Here is a 14,901-nt window from a genome sequence, read left to right as displayed (position 1 = left end):
GTACAGCGGAAGAGCCAGTGGGAGCATAATTTAAAAAAAAGGCTATTGGAAGATTATCGAGACCACAAGCGTTCGACTTTATGGCAAATAGAGCATTCACAATTTTATACTCTTCAACAGATCTAAATCTGAAATCACCGTGCAAAACGTTGTTTTCACATTCATTTTCAATAGAGGTGAAATTCTCTGCAAAGTAATCATTGATTACATCGGCTGTTGAATCACAGTTAACTGTTACCTGGTTGTTATTGGCTATTCCTAAGTTTTTGATATTTTTTCCAAAGCTGTTTGCTAGGGACATTGGTATTGATACGCAGATTATCATAATCGTTTTTAGCATTTCTAATTAAAGTTGTCTCCCTGTTTCTGAGGGATTTGTACAATACATTGTCAACCTGAAACCGCCTATTCTTCCAATTCCTATAGGCCAAATCTCGTTCAACTATTGCCTTTTCAATTTCATTTGTAAACCACGGATTTCTACTATACTTATGAAACTTGAGTGGAAAAAAATGTTCATGCAAATATTGAAAATTTTCATTTAGAATATTGAGGAGAATATCAGAATCATGTACAGTCATAAAGTAGTCCCAATTAATGCCATTGAAAACGACTGATAGTCCATGGCTATCGAAGTTTTTGTAATTTCGGCAGAAGAAACCCGGTTCAGCTGCAGCAGAAAAAATATCTACTACAGAAAGAATCATGTCGTGTCTCGAAATACCAGGCATTGAAACTTGATTGATCCTGCTGACTACATTAGGAGAATCGGTAATGAAGAGATCGAGTAAGGAACAGCCAGTTAGTTGTGTGGAAATAAGTGGGCTCTTCATTCAAACAAGTATAAGATAAATTGGATAGAGTATCTAAGAATCTGTTAATCCTAGATGATTTTTTTTAGATCTGTGTTGAAGTCGCCAGTAAGAAATGTAACATCATATTTCATTTTAAACTCCTCAAGATGATCAAATATTAGATTGCTGCAATCGTTATTCGGTGGGTTGTAATAAACACCAAGAAAAAATCTCTCACTGACAGATGCAACCTCAAAAAGCAAATATTCAGTATTGTTGAGTATATCAGATTGCTCAGGAGTGGACTTTTTTAACAGCTTCAATTGCATATTTTTTCTATAATAGACACAAATTCCACCACCGTGACGGTTTCGATCGTTACGGATCAGGTTATAGCCTTCAATGTGAATCATTGAATCATTGATAGATTCATTAAGCCATGTTTCAGACATACAGATAATATCAGCCTTACTATTGAAAAATATTGATTTCAATTCCTCGAATTTGGAAAACTCACGAGCACAGAGACTTTGAACATTAATATGGCATATGTTTAATTTATCTGTCCTAAAAACTTCATCACAGCTTTGGTTATGATGCTGTTTGAAGAGGTACAATCAATTGAAGTACTACCCATAATCTAGCTGACAGCAAGCATCGAGCCAAAAACGAACACCTATCAAAGAGCCGAGAGAACACGCACTAAACACAATAGCAAAGAAGAACTTAAATCTACACAAAATAATTAAATGTTTTGAATACGTAATGAAAGCCTCTGAATAAAGAGTCGCTGTCATTTGGAAGAATGCAATAAGATTCGGCAGCAAGGGTTTCTGATATAAAGTCCAGCAAACAGGCAATATTGGGCGAAACAGCAACAGCAGCAGCAGCGAGGGAGGTAAGCATGAGAGCAGGTCCTCAGCAGTCCAACAGCATGGCAGCAACAGCAGATTGACAGTTCAGCAACAATATGGTTTAGACTTTTAGGAAGGAGTAATCATGGAAAAATTCTGGGATCGGTGACAAGGAAAACATGAAGGTCAGGATATGAGAGAGTATTGCGGATAGGTAAAATTGAAATAACTTTTAGGAGGGGAAGAATACATGGATGAAAAATAGGAAAGGCATCATGGAATCATCGGAAGGAAAGAGAAATTTATGCGGAAAGGTTCAATTTATCACGAAGAGTTTGTTTCGAGCAGCATGGAACGATGGCATCTTTTAGCTTCACGTGTATCACGCCATCCCTTGTTTACACCTTCTGAATTCGGCCAGCTTTTTTCATCTTCATCGCTAAAGAACGAATGCCGCAAATCCTTCTCGAAAGGTATTCGTTGATGTATATGCGGCCTAGGCTGCCATCGGAATCAGCGTTGATCTTGGAGTACCCGATATCGCCCAGACAGAGGGACAAATTTTTCAGATAGGTTTGGAAAAATTTGCGTCTACTGGTGCGAAGGGCAAATCGGCAGACAATGGATGATGATGGCGGTAATCGTTCCAGCTCCACTGCAGGTACACTTTCTTCTTTGTAGGTATCCCAGTTGTTAGGCAATGCGTTCGAAAACCAGGCGTAAATCCTCATCCGTGGTATGTGGGACTCCAGATATGACCAGATCGTTAACTCTGGATCCACGCAGCAATTTATCTCGAGCCATCAGGGAATCCGAACGCACCTTTTCCACAGATTCGGTCAGTTGTTCAATGTTGAAGGTGCAGACATCCTTGATAGATGACTCTAAAAAGCGAGTTATCGATGTTCGTCTGAAGGAATGCCTTCTTGGTGGTTCCAAAGAGACGTAGGCCTTGGCGACCATGGAACAGTGTTAGTGGGTCAAGGAGAGAGTAGTCCTGGCTTTAACTTTTGTTGTAGAAGTCGGCTTTATCCCCACACTACCCGGACATTCCTGTTCTGTTGAGCGGATTTTTCCCCCATGGTTTAGAAGAAAACAACAAGTTTTTCCCTTTGATCTCTTTGATATCCCTATGATCCAACATAGCACCTACAATAATGCCGCACCCGCGGTACTTCAGTCTACCGGCAAGTATGCGGGTGCTCTCGATAAAACTACCTTACACTAACCCCCCGGTTTACTGTCTGTTTTTTTTATTCTTCAATCACTTAACCTAATTTACAGCTCTTTTGTCCAGAAGGGCCCTGCGTGAGCGATTCCAATTGGAAGCTGTACATACACTTTGTACAGCCCTTAAATGTATTCTATTCTTATTGTACTATATCGAACTGGTTGGCGTTGCGCTGCTTTCACTTCCTTCCCTATCATGGTAGAATGATGAGCACGAGGATGTTGATGTGTGGCTGTTGGTTGTTCCTGTTTGCAGTCCGATTGGGGGTCCATTATGGGTAGCCGTTCGCCGATGTCCAAGTATCCAGGTCCATTTGAGCCATGGGCTCAGAAGAGAGTCAGTGTCAGGGGGAAAGAGCAACTAACGCGGCACTTCCGCATGGCTGGGATCGAACCCATGACCATCTGCTTATGAAGCAATCGAGTGACCAATTGCGCCACGGGCCCCGGAAGTACTGTCTGGATTAGCTAAGCAGGCTTCCGACAGTATCTACACCGTTTCGGGCATGCGGATTCTCCCGAATGCCCAGTGTGCAATGGTTTAGAGGAAACGGCGGAACACGTTTTGTTCGTGTGCCCGCGTTTTCGCACAATGCGTGACCGCATGCTTGCCACATGCGGGGAGGACACAACTCCGGACAACTTGGTCCAGAGAATGTGTAGGGATTAGTTTGGCTGGAACGCCGTTTCAACGGCTATCACCCATATCGTCTGGGAGCTACAGAGGAGGTGGCGCGTGGACTCGGAGAATGGCTAGTTCAGATGCAGTACAAGAGGTGGTCCAGGGGTTCGGAGTCGGCTTCGTAGGTCATACCGGTGCCCTGCGGTCGAGATCGACCCTTACTGCGATTAAGTGGCCGCAGAGAGGAAGTCCCGGTAGCGGTGCTATCGTGGCGTCGGTCTACTGGGTTGGATCCGAGCCCGCGGTTGGAAAGGGGTCCCCGGCAAGGATCGGGGCAGGTAGAGACCCTGCTGTCAGCAACCTTCTGGTGCAGCTGATAGGGCCTGAAGGGTAGTGATACCCTTGCCTTCAGCAGGTCAGATCGAATTGCACGTGGACATCAGTTCTTGATGTCTGCAAAGCAGTTGGGCGCGGGCGGGGTTGACCTTGCCCGCCTTCCGAGGACAAAGGGAGTGGCGAGGACCACTCGGGAAACTGGCTAAGCGCCAGCATGTTACCGTGATGGACTCTCCAGAGCGAGTCATCGATGTTCGTTGCTGCTAGGCTACGTAGCTAACCTTGAGGGTGCCCCTCTCTGAAGCAATACCTTCTTGGTGGTTCCGGAGAGACGTAGGGTTTGGCGACCATAGGAATGGTTTAGTGGGTACGAGGAGAGAGTAGTCCCGGCTTTTACTTTTGTTGTAGAAGACGGCATCAGACCTACACTACCCTAACCTTCTGTTAGGGTGTCTGTTGAGCAGATTATCCCCCTATGGTATAGAAGGAAAAAAAAGCAGGTTTGTCGAAGCAAACTCCGGGGTTGGTTATCAGATCTTCTCTTAGGTAGTTCGTATCCCAACCGGTGCTAGTAAGGAGGTAGGGGTCGTAGTTGCCATGTTCGTTCAAACTGTTAAAAATATGTTATAATATTCGTTCCTAAATGTTACTGAACTTCACAAAACATAGTTGCATCAGTCCACCAACATGAAAAGAAAAATCAAATTAAATCAAATTTCGTAGATAAAATTAAAAATTCATTTCCACTTCAGCTTCTCCGAGTGCGCTTTTCCATTTCGACCAATTTCGACACCCCGAAAAGCAACTAGACATCCACGTACCAACCAGCCACCAGATTACTAGCTTCTAGCTCGCTATGCACATCGTGAATGCCACTAGGAGCTTTCTAGCTGCGGCAGCAACACCAGCAGCATAATCAAAGGCACACGCTTCATGAATATGAAATCCAGCAATAACACAAGAAGTATTAAAATATTAATCAATTACTCTCGACACTCGCTCTCCCTCTTGCAGCCACCATTCTCTGGCACTTGGCAAAAGAAAGAATATTTAATTTCGCAATTTTGTAGAACTGTTCTCGCCGCTCACCTATAGTGCCACTTATTTGACTTTTATCATTCACAGGATCAAGGATAACAACGTCGAATACTGAACTTTCACCAAAACGCTTTCGAACGGACGGAGCTCGTCGCCGATGATTGAACCGCCGAAAAGTTGAGCCTCAAACCATTCAAAACCACTTTGTCGTGGAGGCGGCGCAAAAATATCAAATATCGCAGAAGCAGTGAATGTGTCAACAGCGAGTGCAATCCTCCTAGTGCAACGGTGATGAATATTTCATGAAAAGTCTCTTCGTGCTAGTTGCCCGACCACCATTTGGCCATCTGGCCGAGCAGTTTTTTTTTCTGAGCCTTTTGATTCAACTTTGATAGAACGTCGACTAGTGACGACGAGCGAATGTGGTTCGACTCGAAGCGAAAAAAAAAAGATCGCTTCAATCGAAGCGGTGTTGCTGTGCCGACAAAGGAAGGGGATAACTTCGTTCGAAGAATAATATTTATCGAAATTGATTGCTTGCGAGCGAAGAATGAAAATAAGTGATGGAGCTGGAAAAATATTGAATGTAAATCTAGAATAACAAAAGGGAGGAAAGAAAAACGGAAATTGATCCCCCGTTCGTATCATGCCAGAAGTTGCTGGCTGCTGAGGGAGCAGATTAATGGAATACGTGAGCTGCATGGGGAAATAGTACCAAAGGTGAAAAAGATGATTGAATCATTGGAAAAGTGTCTGCAGCAACGGTGCCAAAAGTGATAACAGGAAGTGAACGGAAAATTAAGTTTGGATTGTGCTTTCAGTGAATTTTTGAGAAGAGAAGTTCACCGGAGAAAAACATTGGATAATGAAGTTGAAGCTGATTTGAACTACTTTTATGAACAAGGTAAGAATAGAGAAAGCGTTGCCAAATTCAGATTTCAGTTGATCAAATCAAAACTTTCAACAGCTGACAATAAAAAGGTGGTTTTACAGACTACATAAACGCCAATATTTTCATGAACGGATACAAGCCCGTGCACAAGGGAGGGGTTTTGGGGGTTAAACTACCCATTGTCGATGTTCAACGTACTAGGCACTCATCCGCCTATCGCCGAAATTAGGAAAAACCCCTACCTTGACGCCTTTTCTGTGCACCGAATATTTATACTTTTTTTTATTTATTTTTATTGATATGTACCCGACTAGAAAAATATATCAAGTTTATAACACGTTGTGTTATGATGATATGAATTTTTTCTATAACTTATTTTGTTATAAACTAGATGCAGGATGATGTTAAAATAACTAAAACTGTAACAAAAAGTACACCGGTCTAATCAAAATAATAACCTATTTTGTTATAATCAGAACAAAATCATAACATAATACGATATAAATATTAGCTTCAAGAAAACTAGTTTCTATCATATTTTGATACAATTGCGTAAAATGATGTTCTGAATGTCAAAGAATCAGAACAAAATTATTTCACAATGAGTTATTGAACAACATTTATAACATAATATGATATAATTGAGTTATAATATTTTTAAACACCAATGATGTTAAACATGTTTATATCACAATGAGTTATACATATCATGGTTTGTTATAATTATGTTATATTTTTGTTAGAATCTTCTAGTCGGGTAGCTGTTATACAAAAGTGTGTCACTACCCATTCTACTCCGTTTGAATTTTTGAGTAGTTAATCTCTTATCAAGATACAAGAAACAAAATGCAATTGTTTTGCGGTGTCGTTGTTACTAGGATCACATGCTCGCTTTGTAAGCGGATGATTATAGGTTCAATTCCCAGCCGTGCCACCTAGAACTTGTGGCTGTTCGAGTCCGTATGAAGTTTATCATCAATATTAACTTCTTTTCTCGATCAGCCTCGATAGCTGTGTAGTGTCGGTTGTCTCAATTGGCTAAGAATAACACTACGGACCGCTAGTTCCGGTGGTAAGAATCCACCAACAGGTGACCCCTAATTCATGGTGTGATGCGGCTTTATGCTTACCGTGCCTAGGAATGAATGGCTAGGGGGGTCTAATAAAAACCTAACCGCTAACGGAGCCTGTGGAGTACCAGGGCGCCCTCCACAGTATGTAGGCCTTACTGCGCTAACCGGAGCAATGGTGCAGTGGACCTTGTGTTTCTCCGAGACAATCAGCTGCCCTTCTTTAGTCTCACTTGAGGCTAAATAAGGGCGGGATTATGAAGATGTTGTTAATTAGTTTAAATTTTCAATTATATGGTTTCGCATTATGCGATTTACACAGTGTATTCTGTGTATCCTCGCCTTTGGCGTTTTCCAATCAATACCGATTTGGTTTTATTGTTGCTGTTCTTTGTTGTGCTGTTGTTGCGAAGAGTTTAATCTTACCTAGTTTGGGTAGTGGCTACGGTTAAGATAGCTCAGATCAATCTTCAGCATAAAAGAACAGCAACGATCAATCTTTGCAGACTTATGCAAAATGGTACAGCCCAAGTGGCCTTGATACAAGAACCTTACTTTCGTAAGGGAAATTTCTATCTAGGAAACCTTGTGAACCCGGTTTTTGCTACTTTCAGTAAACATGAAATGGCAAACTCGCGTGTCATGCCTCGGTACTGTGTGCTTGTCAACAACGCAATAGTTGCTACCAGGGATGCCAGATGATTTTTTGAAAAATCTGTATCGCTTTTTCCAGAACTCTGTATCCCATACAAAATTTGGGTGAAAAATCTGTATCCCATACAAAAATAAAATAGCCCCTCTAGCTCAAAAATCTGTATTTCATATTAAACGATATCTGTACGGATGCCCAAAAATCTGTATAATACAGATAAATCTGTATATACGGCATCCCTGGTTGCTACACTCATCTCTGAACTAACCACCAGAGATGTATGTGCTATCACAATTGATGTATCTGTTGGAAACCTCAACAGAAAATACGTATATTGTTCGGTTTATTTACCGCATGATGAACCATCCCCTACGGATGCTTTCAAGCAAGTCATTGCATACTGCACTTCAAAAGGCCTTCCGTTAATTGTTAATAGTGATGCAAATGCTCACCATATAATCTGGGGCAGCTCAGACATCAATTTGAGAGGCTCCAGTATGATGGAATACTTAAGTAGTACAGGTCTTGCATTACTTAACATAGGCAACCGCCCAACCTTCATGGTATCTGCTAGAGAGGAAGTGTTAGATATAACGCTTTGCTCTAGCAGAATTAGTCACGAGCTGACCAATTGGCATGTGTCAGATGAAGCATCTTTATCTGACCATCGCTTTATCTTTTTTGAACATTTAAATGTTACTTCGCAAACATTGCGTTCCAGGAATCCCCAATCAACAAACTGGGATCTCTTTACTGATTTGGTTGCGGCCAAATTTCATGGATACTCACCATCCATTGACACTCCAAGTGATTTAGATGATGCCGTTGATAGTACAACGACCTTCATCATGGAAGCTTTTGAAGAAGCATGCCCTCTACGGTATGTGAAGATCACAAGAGGAACCTCTTGGTGGAACTCTGATCTGGCGAAACTCAGGAAACAATGTAGAAAGAGTTGGAACAGACGACGTTCGGCTGGTTCGGAGGCTTTCAGGTCGGCTCGCAAGGCCTACAGGAAAGCTCTCCGGTCTGCTGCACGATCCGTCTGGAAAAAACCGTTGTACAAATGTTTCCAGCTTGAGTGAAGTCAGTCGGTTAAACAAAATCCTTGCGAAATCTAAGGATTTTCGGGTGAACGAACTTCGTTTGTCAAATGGCGATCTGACTTCCTCTGATGAGGAAGTTCTGGAATGATTATTCAGCACACACTTCCCTGGATGAGTGGATATTACATCTTCGGATGAACCTGATGCCTTTTCTTGTAGTTATGATTCTTTAGCTTTTGCTCGGAACATTGTAACTATAGAATCGATTGAGTGGGCTCTTAATAGCTTTGCTCCTTTCAAATCTCCTGGGGCAGATGGGATTTATCCTATTTTGCTTCAGAAGGGATTTGATTATTTCAAACATGTTTTGAAAAAACTATTTGTTTGCAGTTTTGCTACAGGGTATATTCCCAAATCCTGGCGGGATATTACTGTAAAGTTTATTCCAAAAGTGGGTCGTATGAAGAAGCAAAGAGCTTCAGACCTATCAGTTTGACCTCTTTTCTTCTGAAATGCTTAGAACGCATCGTGGATCATCACAACCGTGATGTTCATCTGGCCAACGTGCCTCTTCATGTGAACCAACATGCCTACCAAACTGGTAAGTCCACTGTACTGTGACTCTTTTACACAAGGTTGTTTACGATATCGAGAAAGCATTCGCTCAAAAGCAGTCTTGTCTAGGTGTTTTCTTAGATATCGAGGGTGCCTTTGACAACGTGTCTTTCGATGCCATATTGGAAGCCGCACGGAGTCATGGTATATCTCCAATGATTTCCAATTGGATTCACCAAATGCTCAAAAACCTAGCAGGGATTAGGAAATTGAGTATTTGTGGATGCCCCAAGGGGGAGTCTTATCATCGCTTCTGTGGAATCTCGTAGCAGATACGCTATTGAAGCAACTCAATAATAGCGGTTTTCCTACTTATGGCTTTGCCGACGACTACCTAACATTGTTAGTCGGTATGTGCATCAGCATCCTTTTCGACCTGATGCAAAGCGCCCTTCAGGTAGTTGAGGGTTGGTGTCGCCAATATGGCCTTTCGGTTAATCCGAGTAAAACATCTATTGTTCTTTTCACGGAAAGGCGAAACCGTAATGGCGTTCGACCTTTGCGTCTCTTTGATTCTGAAATCGATGTGACTGAACAGGTAAAGTACGTTGGAGTCATTCTTGATTCCAAGCTTTCCTGGACACCTCACATTGAGTTCAGAATCAAGAAAGCTTGTATGGCCTTCGGGCAATGCCGGCGAACCTTTGGTACAACTTGGGGTCTAAAACCCAAGTATATCAGATGGATCTTCACAACTGTGGTTCGGCCAATATTGGCTTATGGATGTCTTGTGTGGTGGCAAAAGTGTGAAGTGAGAACGGTCCAATCAAAATTAGGCCATCTCCAAAGGATGTGCTTAATGGCGATGTCTGGAGCGTTCTCTTCAACTCCTACGGCAGCACTCGAAGTTCTCTTTGACGTTGCCCCACTACACATTCATCTCAAACAAGAAGCACTTTCTGGCACTTACCGGTTACGGGTACTCGGTCTACTAGAGGAAACTCCTGTGAACCGCACATCAACACTCACCTCGTTGTTTCCACTTTTGGTGAATTGGGACAAAATTGTTCTTGCTCCAAGTGATCTTACAATTGCTTGTAATTTTCCATATATGTAGGACATTTTCCACGAAATTCCCTTCCCGGGAAGAGTGGACATCTGGTTATCTGGAAAGAAGTATTTCAGACGGCATCGTATGTTAAACCGATGACTCCCTTCTCAAAGGTCGAGCAGGTGCTGGTGTTTATTCTAGGCTGTATCAGTCTTACTCACTTGGTAGACACTGCACCGTTTTTCAGGCCGAAATCTTTGCTCTAATAAGCACGTAATGGGCAAAGTAATATACTTTTGTTCAGATAGCCAGGCTGCTATTAAAGCACTTGCTTCGGCCAACTCCAGGTCGAAGATAGTTATCGCTTGTCGATCTCAAATCGAGGAGCTGAATTCAGCAAACGCTGTTCACCTTCTATGGGTACCTGGCCATTCTTCCATCGCTGGAAATGATTTGGCTGATGAGTTAGCTCGCACTGGAGCATCACATGACTTCATTGGCCCTGAGCCAGCGAATCCGATATCGAAGTGTTGGGTAAAGCTTCAGATTCACACCTGGGCTGTCACTCAGCACAAACAATACTGGAATAGTTTGGAGTCATGTCGTCAAACCAAATTGTATTGTACTGAGCCATCTCCAAGGGTGGCGAAGTATCTTACAAATTTGTCAAAGCAGAATTGCAGCATTCTGGTCAAAGCATTGACTGGCCACTGCCGACTCAGCTATCACATGGCGAATATTCAGCAAGCTGATACATACATGTCATAGCTGTGAATCTGATTATGGAACTTCGTATCATTTGATATGCAACTGTCCAGTTTTTGCGCAACTGCGTTTCCGAGTATTCGGTAAACACTTATTAAGTGAAACTGACTTCAGAAACCTGAATCTTTAGGATATTCTGTTGTTCTTAACCTGCTGTGGTAAAGAGCTATAGGCTCTCATTCGCTTTATGCGTTATTACAGTGCCCCTTTCAGGGCGCTGTTTGAACCCACTGTGGTACACTTGTGCGTTAGTACCCTCTTCCAGGGTATTTTTCCTATTTCCCTACCGGCAGACAATTAAACGTTCCATAACAAATACAAAATTTCCTATAAAAAATTCGAAAAGTCCCAGTGAAAAAACAGGGGTGTAAGCAGTAATAAATAACAAAAGTTCCATAAACAAATAAAAAAATGTATAAATAAATCAAAAGTTTCCATAAATTTGATTTTTGAGCAATTAAAAACGTCGAAAATGCATCTAATAATTCAACTGTTGCAATAAAAAAAAAGTCATTTTTCCCACCAAATAACTTCGAATTTTCCATAAATAAATCCAATTTTTCCATAATAATAGAAAATTCACAATAAAAAAATCGAAAAAGCAATAAAAATTCAAAAAATGCAATAAAAAATGACTAAATTACTTATGAAAAACAAATGCAGAAAAGTTTGAGGCAGTGAAATGCTGAATCGCACTTATATGATTGAAACGACTGAAAAGCTTGTTTAGCTATGATTGCAATTTACCGAGCAATTGCTTGCTGTCCGAACTCGCTATCGCTCGTCGGACCTAAAAAAGTGATAACATCTATGTTTGCATTACACTGGGCAAATTCTTGGATCTGTGGTTTGCCTTGAACTGAATCGATGCAGTTGCGGTGCATCAGATATCGGAAAATTCGGCGGCCTTCTGCCGCCTCAGTTCCTTAGTTCTCTATGCGGCTTCGCCGCATGGTCATTGTAATTTTTTGGCTCAAAATGCATTTACGTTTATTGCTCGTTTTTTGACATTTAGTGATAATTTATTTTTCTGTTTATTGCACTTTTTGAATTATTTATTGCTTCTTCGATATTTTTTTATTGTGAATTTTCTAATTTATTATGGAAAAATCGAATTTATTTATGGAAACTTGGAAGTTTTTTGGTGGGATAATTGGCTTTTTTTATTGCAATAGTTAAATTATTCATTGCATTTTTGACATTTATAATTGCTCATAAATCAATTATTTATGGAAACTTTTGATTTATTTATGCATTTTTTATTTGTTTATGGAACTTTTGTTATTTATTACTGCTTACACCCCTGTTTCTTCACTGAGACTTTTCGAATTATTTATGAAGAATGATCACTTTCTTATGAGTCGTTTATATTTTAGCCCCAGGTGACTTTGTGGACATCTTTGCGAGAGAAGAAAGTGCTTCGGACTTCCATACCACGGGAGTTTACGCATCACTGGCCGTTATCATTCGATACGGCGAGCAAGCTGTTTCGCTCGACTCCCGGTCTGTACATTTCCTCCCTTCCTACCTGCGCGTTCATGTCGTCGACAACGATTTTCACGTCAAGTGGCGAGCAACCATCATATGTTTGCTCTAACTGCGCGTAGAACGTTTCTTTCCCGTCATCAGGTCTCCCATCGTGTGGGCAGTGCACGTTGATGATGCTGTAGTTGAAGAAACGGCCCTTAACTCTCAACATGCACACCCTTGCGTTGATCGGCTGCCACCCGATCACACGTTGTCGCATCTTGCCCAACACTATAAACCCTGTTCCCAGTTCATTGGTGGTGCCACAGCTTTGGTAGAAGGTAGCCGCTCGCTGCCAAAGAAACTCACGATTTGGTTGACGATCAATCCCATCTATCAAGATTTCGTCGATTATGATGGAATATTAGCGCTGATAGTATACATCCTTGCCTCACTCCAGCAACGACCCGGATGGGATCGAACAAGACACCGTTATTCAGTACTCTGCACGAAAATGCCCTGTACTGTGCTTCAATGAGGCCGATGATATTCTCAGGGACACCCTTGCGCCTTAGGGGTTTCCCACATATTTTCGTGATTGAGACGGTCGAAAGCTTTTTCGTAATCAATGAACACCCGGTAGAGAGACTCTTGAAATTCATTGATTTGCTCCAGGATGATACGGAGCGTGACAATATGGTCCACATAGGATCGTTCGGTACAGAATCCTGCTTGCTGCCGTCCGATAGTTGCGTCAATCTTCTCTTGTATCCGGTTAAGAATCATTTTGTACAGGACTTTTAAAACGATACAATGTAACATGATGTACTGCCAATTATCGCATTCAGTCAGGTCACCCTTTTTGGGTACCTTTACTAAGACGGCTTGCATCCAGTCGGCCGGAAATGTCACGGTTCACCATATGTTTCAGAATTATTGATGCAGCAGTTGTGCAGATACTACGGGGTAAGCTTTGAGCATCTCGGCTAAGTAATTTGGGATCGACCCTCGGACCCTGTTCGATTTCATGCTACGGATGGCTGTTTCTTTCTCCTGTACTGATGGAATTTCGGTGTTGACACGGGTAATGCGGATCATGCTTGATGGTGTAGCCGACACGGTTTCCAAAGTTCTCGAACCAGCGTTTCCGCTGGTCGGCAGGATCTGTCAATAATTGTTCAGGCGTGTCTTTCACGGGCATCGTTGCATTAATCTCAGTCTCCCTAAGGTGGCGTGAAACATCGTAGAGGATACGGATGTCACCGGTGTTTGCGGGTTTTCTCGCCTTCGGTGGCTAGGGAGTCCATCCTCGCTTTTTTGTCCCGTCTGCGTGAGCGTTCCACTTCCTTCTCGAGAGCCAAATAGCGCTGATTGGCTACGGCTTTGGCTTCTCGTGTTTTCGCTCGCTCTATCACGACTTTTGCGTTCTTTAGCTCCTTTATCTTCCTCCAGGTATTATCTGTGATCCACTGATTTCTCCGGGTGCGTAGCTCACCCAAATTATTTGGTCGTCATATTTAAATGATCCCTAACATGGATATTGGATAGCGTAGGCATCAACAACCATGCGTCTCCATGGAAGTAAGAAAAATCTTGCCCCACCTGTTTTAACTTGCCCCGGTGTACCTTATTGTTATGTCGCATAAGATGTTAAATCGTATCGCAATAGTACACACCGTAAAGCGCATAAGAGCACGCTTCAAGACATATAGCGTTATTATTTTCCCGCGCATGTCTCCACTTTTGTACGCATCAGACACTTTTGCTGCATTTTATATGTAATGTAACTTTCATGAATAAAAATACGTGAATGGTCGTATATTTTCATAATAGGTCATTTACCACCCATATTTTGGTGTGCATATTTTTCCTTTTTGTCTGCTTTACTTAATATTTATCCTAACTGATATTGGCCTATTCACTTGTTCAAAAATATTATGAATTCCTTTTCATATTGATGGTTGTCATAAAACAATCAGTGTAGCAAATGCACAAGAAAATGTTCTTTGGACATGTTTTTTCGATGGCTTTAACCATTTCAAAGTTTTATCATCCATCGTTACCAGTAGATGCAACAGTGAAAGATAGCTGTTACAATAAATACAGAAAAAATATGGATAATTCCCACCCGTCACGTACAGAAAATATAGTACCACATGCACTCCCGTACCTAACTGCAGTAGACATGAGTAAAGATCAGTGGGAACCATCAGTACCAGTAGATATAGTTTCCGTTGTGGGAATATTGTGATCCCTGAAATGTGGAACCGAACTGGGACGTGGAGCAGATATCAGCAAAGTCAGAGCACACATCAGAGTTTACCCGAAGGCCCAGCACATCGAAAAAAATAAATATCCAGTGATAAAAATCTGTGCACGCTCGATTGGAATCGATGGTGGTGATTTATGTGTGTGTTTATGGGAAGCTATAACCATCCATCCCGGGCCATCGTTTATTGTTGTAGTTGGCTACTGACTGACTGGTACTGCAGCAGTTGCTACCGTTGCGTTGTTGGTTCCTGTGCCATG

The 14,901-nt window shown here is 41.9% G+C and overlaps 1 protein-coding gene across 4 annotated transcripts in view; it reads left to right on the top strand.

Moving 5' to 3' along the window:
- The window catches only part of LOC109426613 (uncharacterized), a 678,826-nt gene that overhangs the window by 61,322 nt on the left and 602,603 nt on the right, over positions 1-14,901 (top strand). For all 4 annotated transcript variants that reach the window (XM_062853560.1, XM_062853561.1, XM_029869670.2 and 1 more), the window contains one exon: positions 4,962-5,778. The gene's annotated coding sequence lies outside the window, so the exon portion shown is untranslated. The remainder of the gene's footprint in view (positions 1-4,961; positions 5,779-14,901) is intronic.

The sequence above is a fragment of the Aedes albopictus genome, chromosome 2 (genome assembly GCF_035046485.1).
Source record: "Aedes albopictus strain Foshan chromosome 2, AalbF5, whole genome shotgun sequence".
Taxonomy (NCBI): Eukaryota; Metazoa; Arthropoda; class Insecta; order Diptera; family Culicidae; genus Aedes; species Aedes albopictus.
This window is presented reverse-complemented; position numbering and strand designations above follow the sequence as displayed.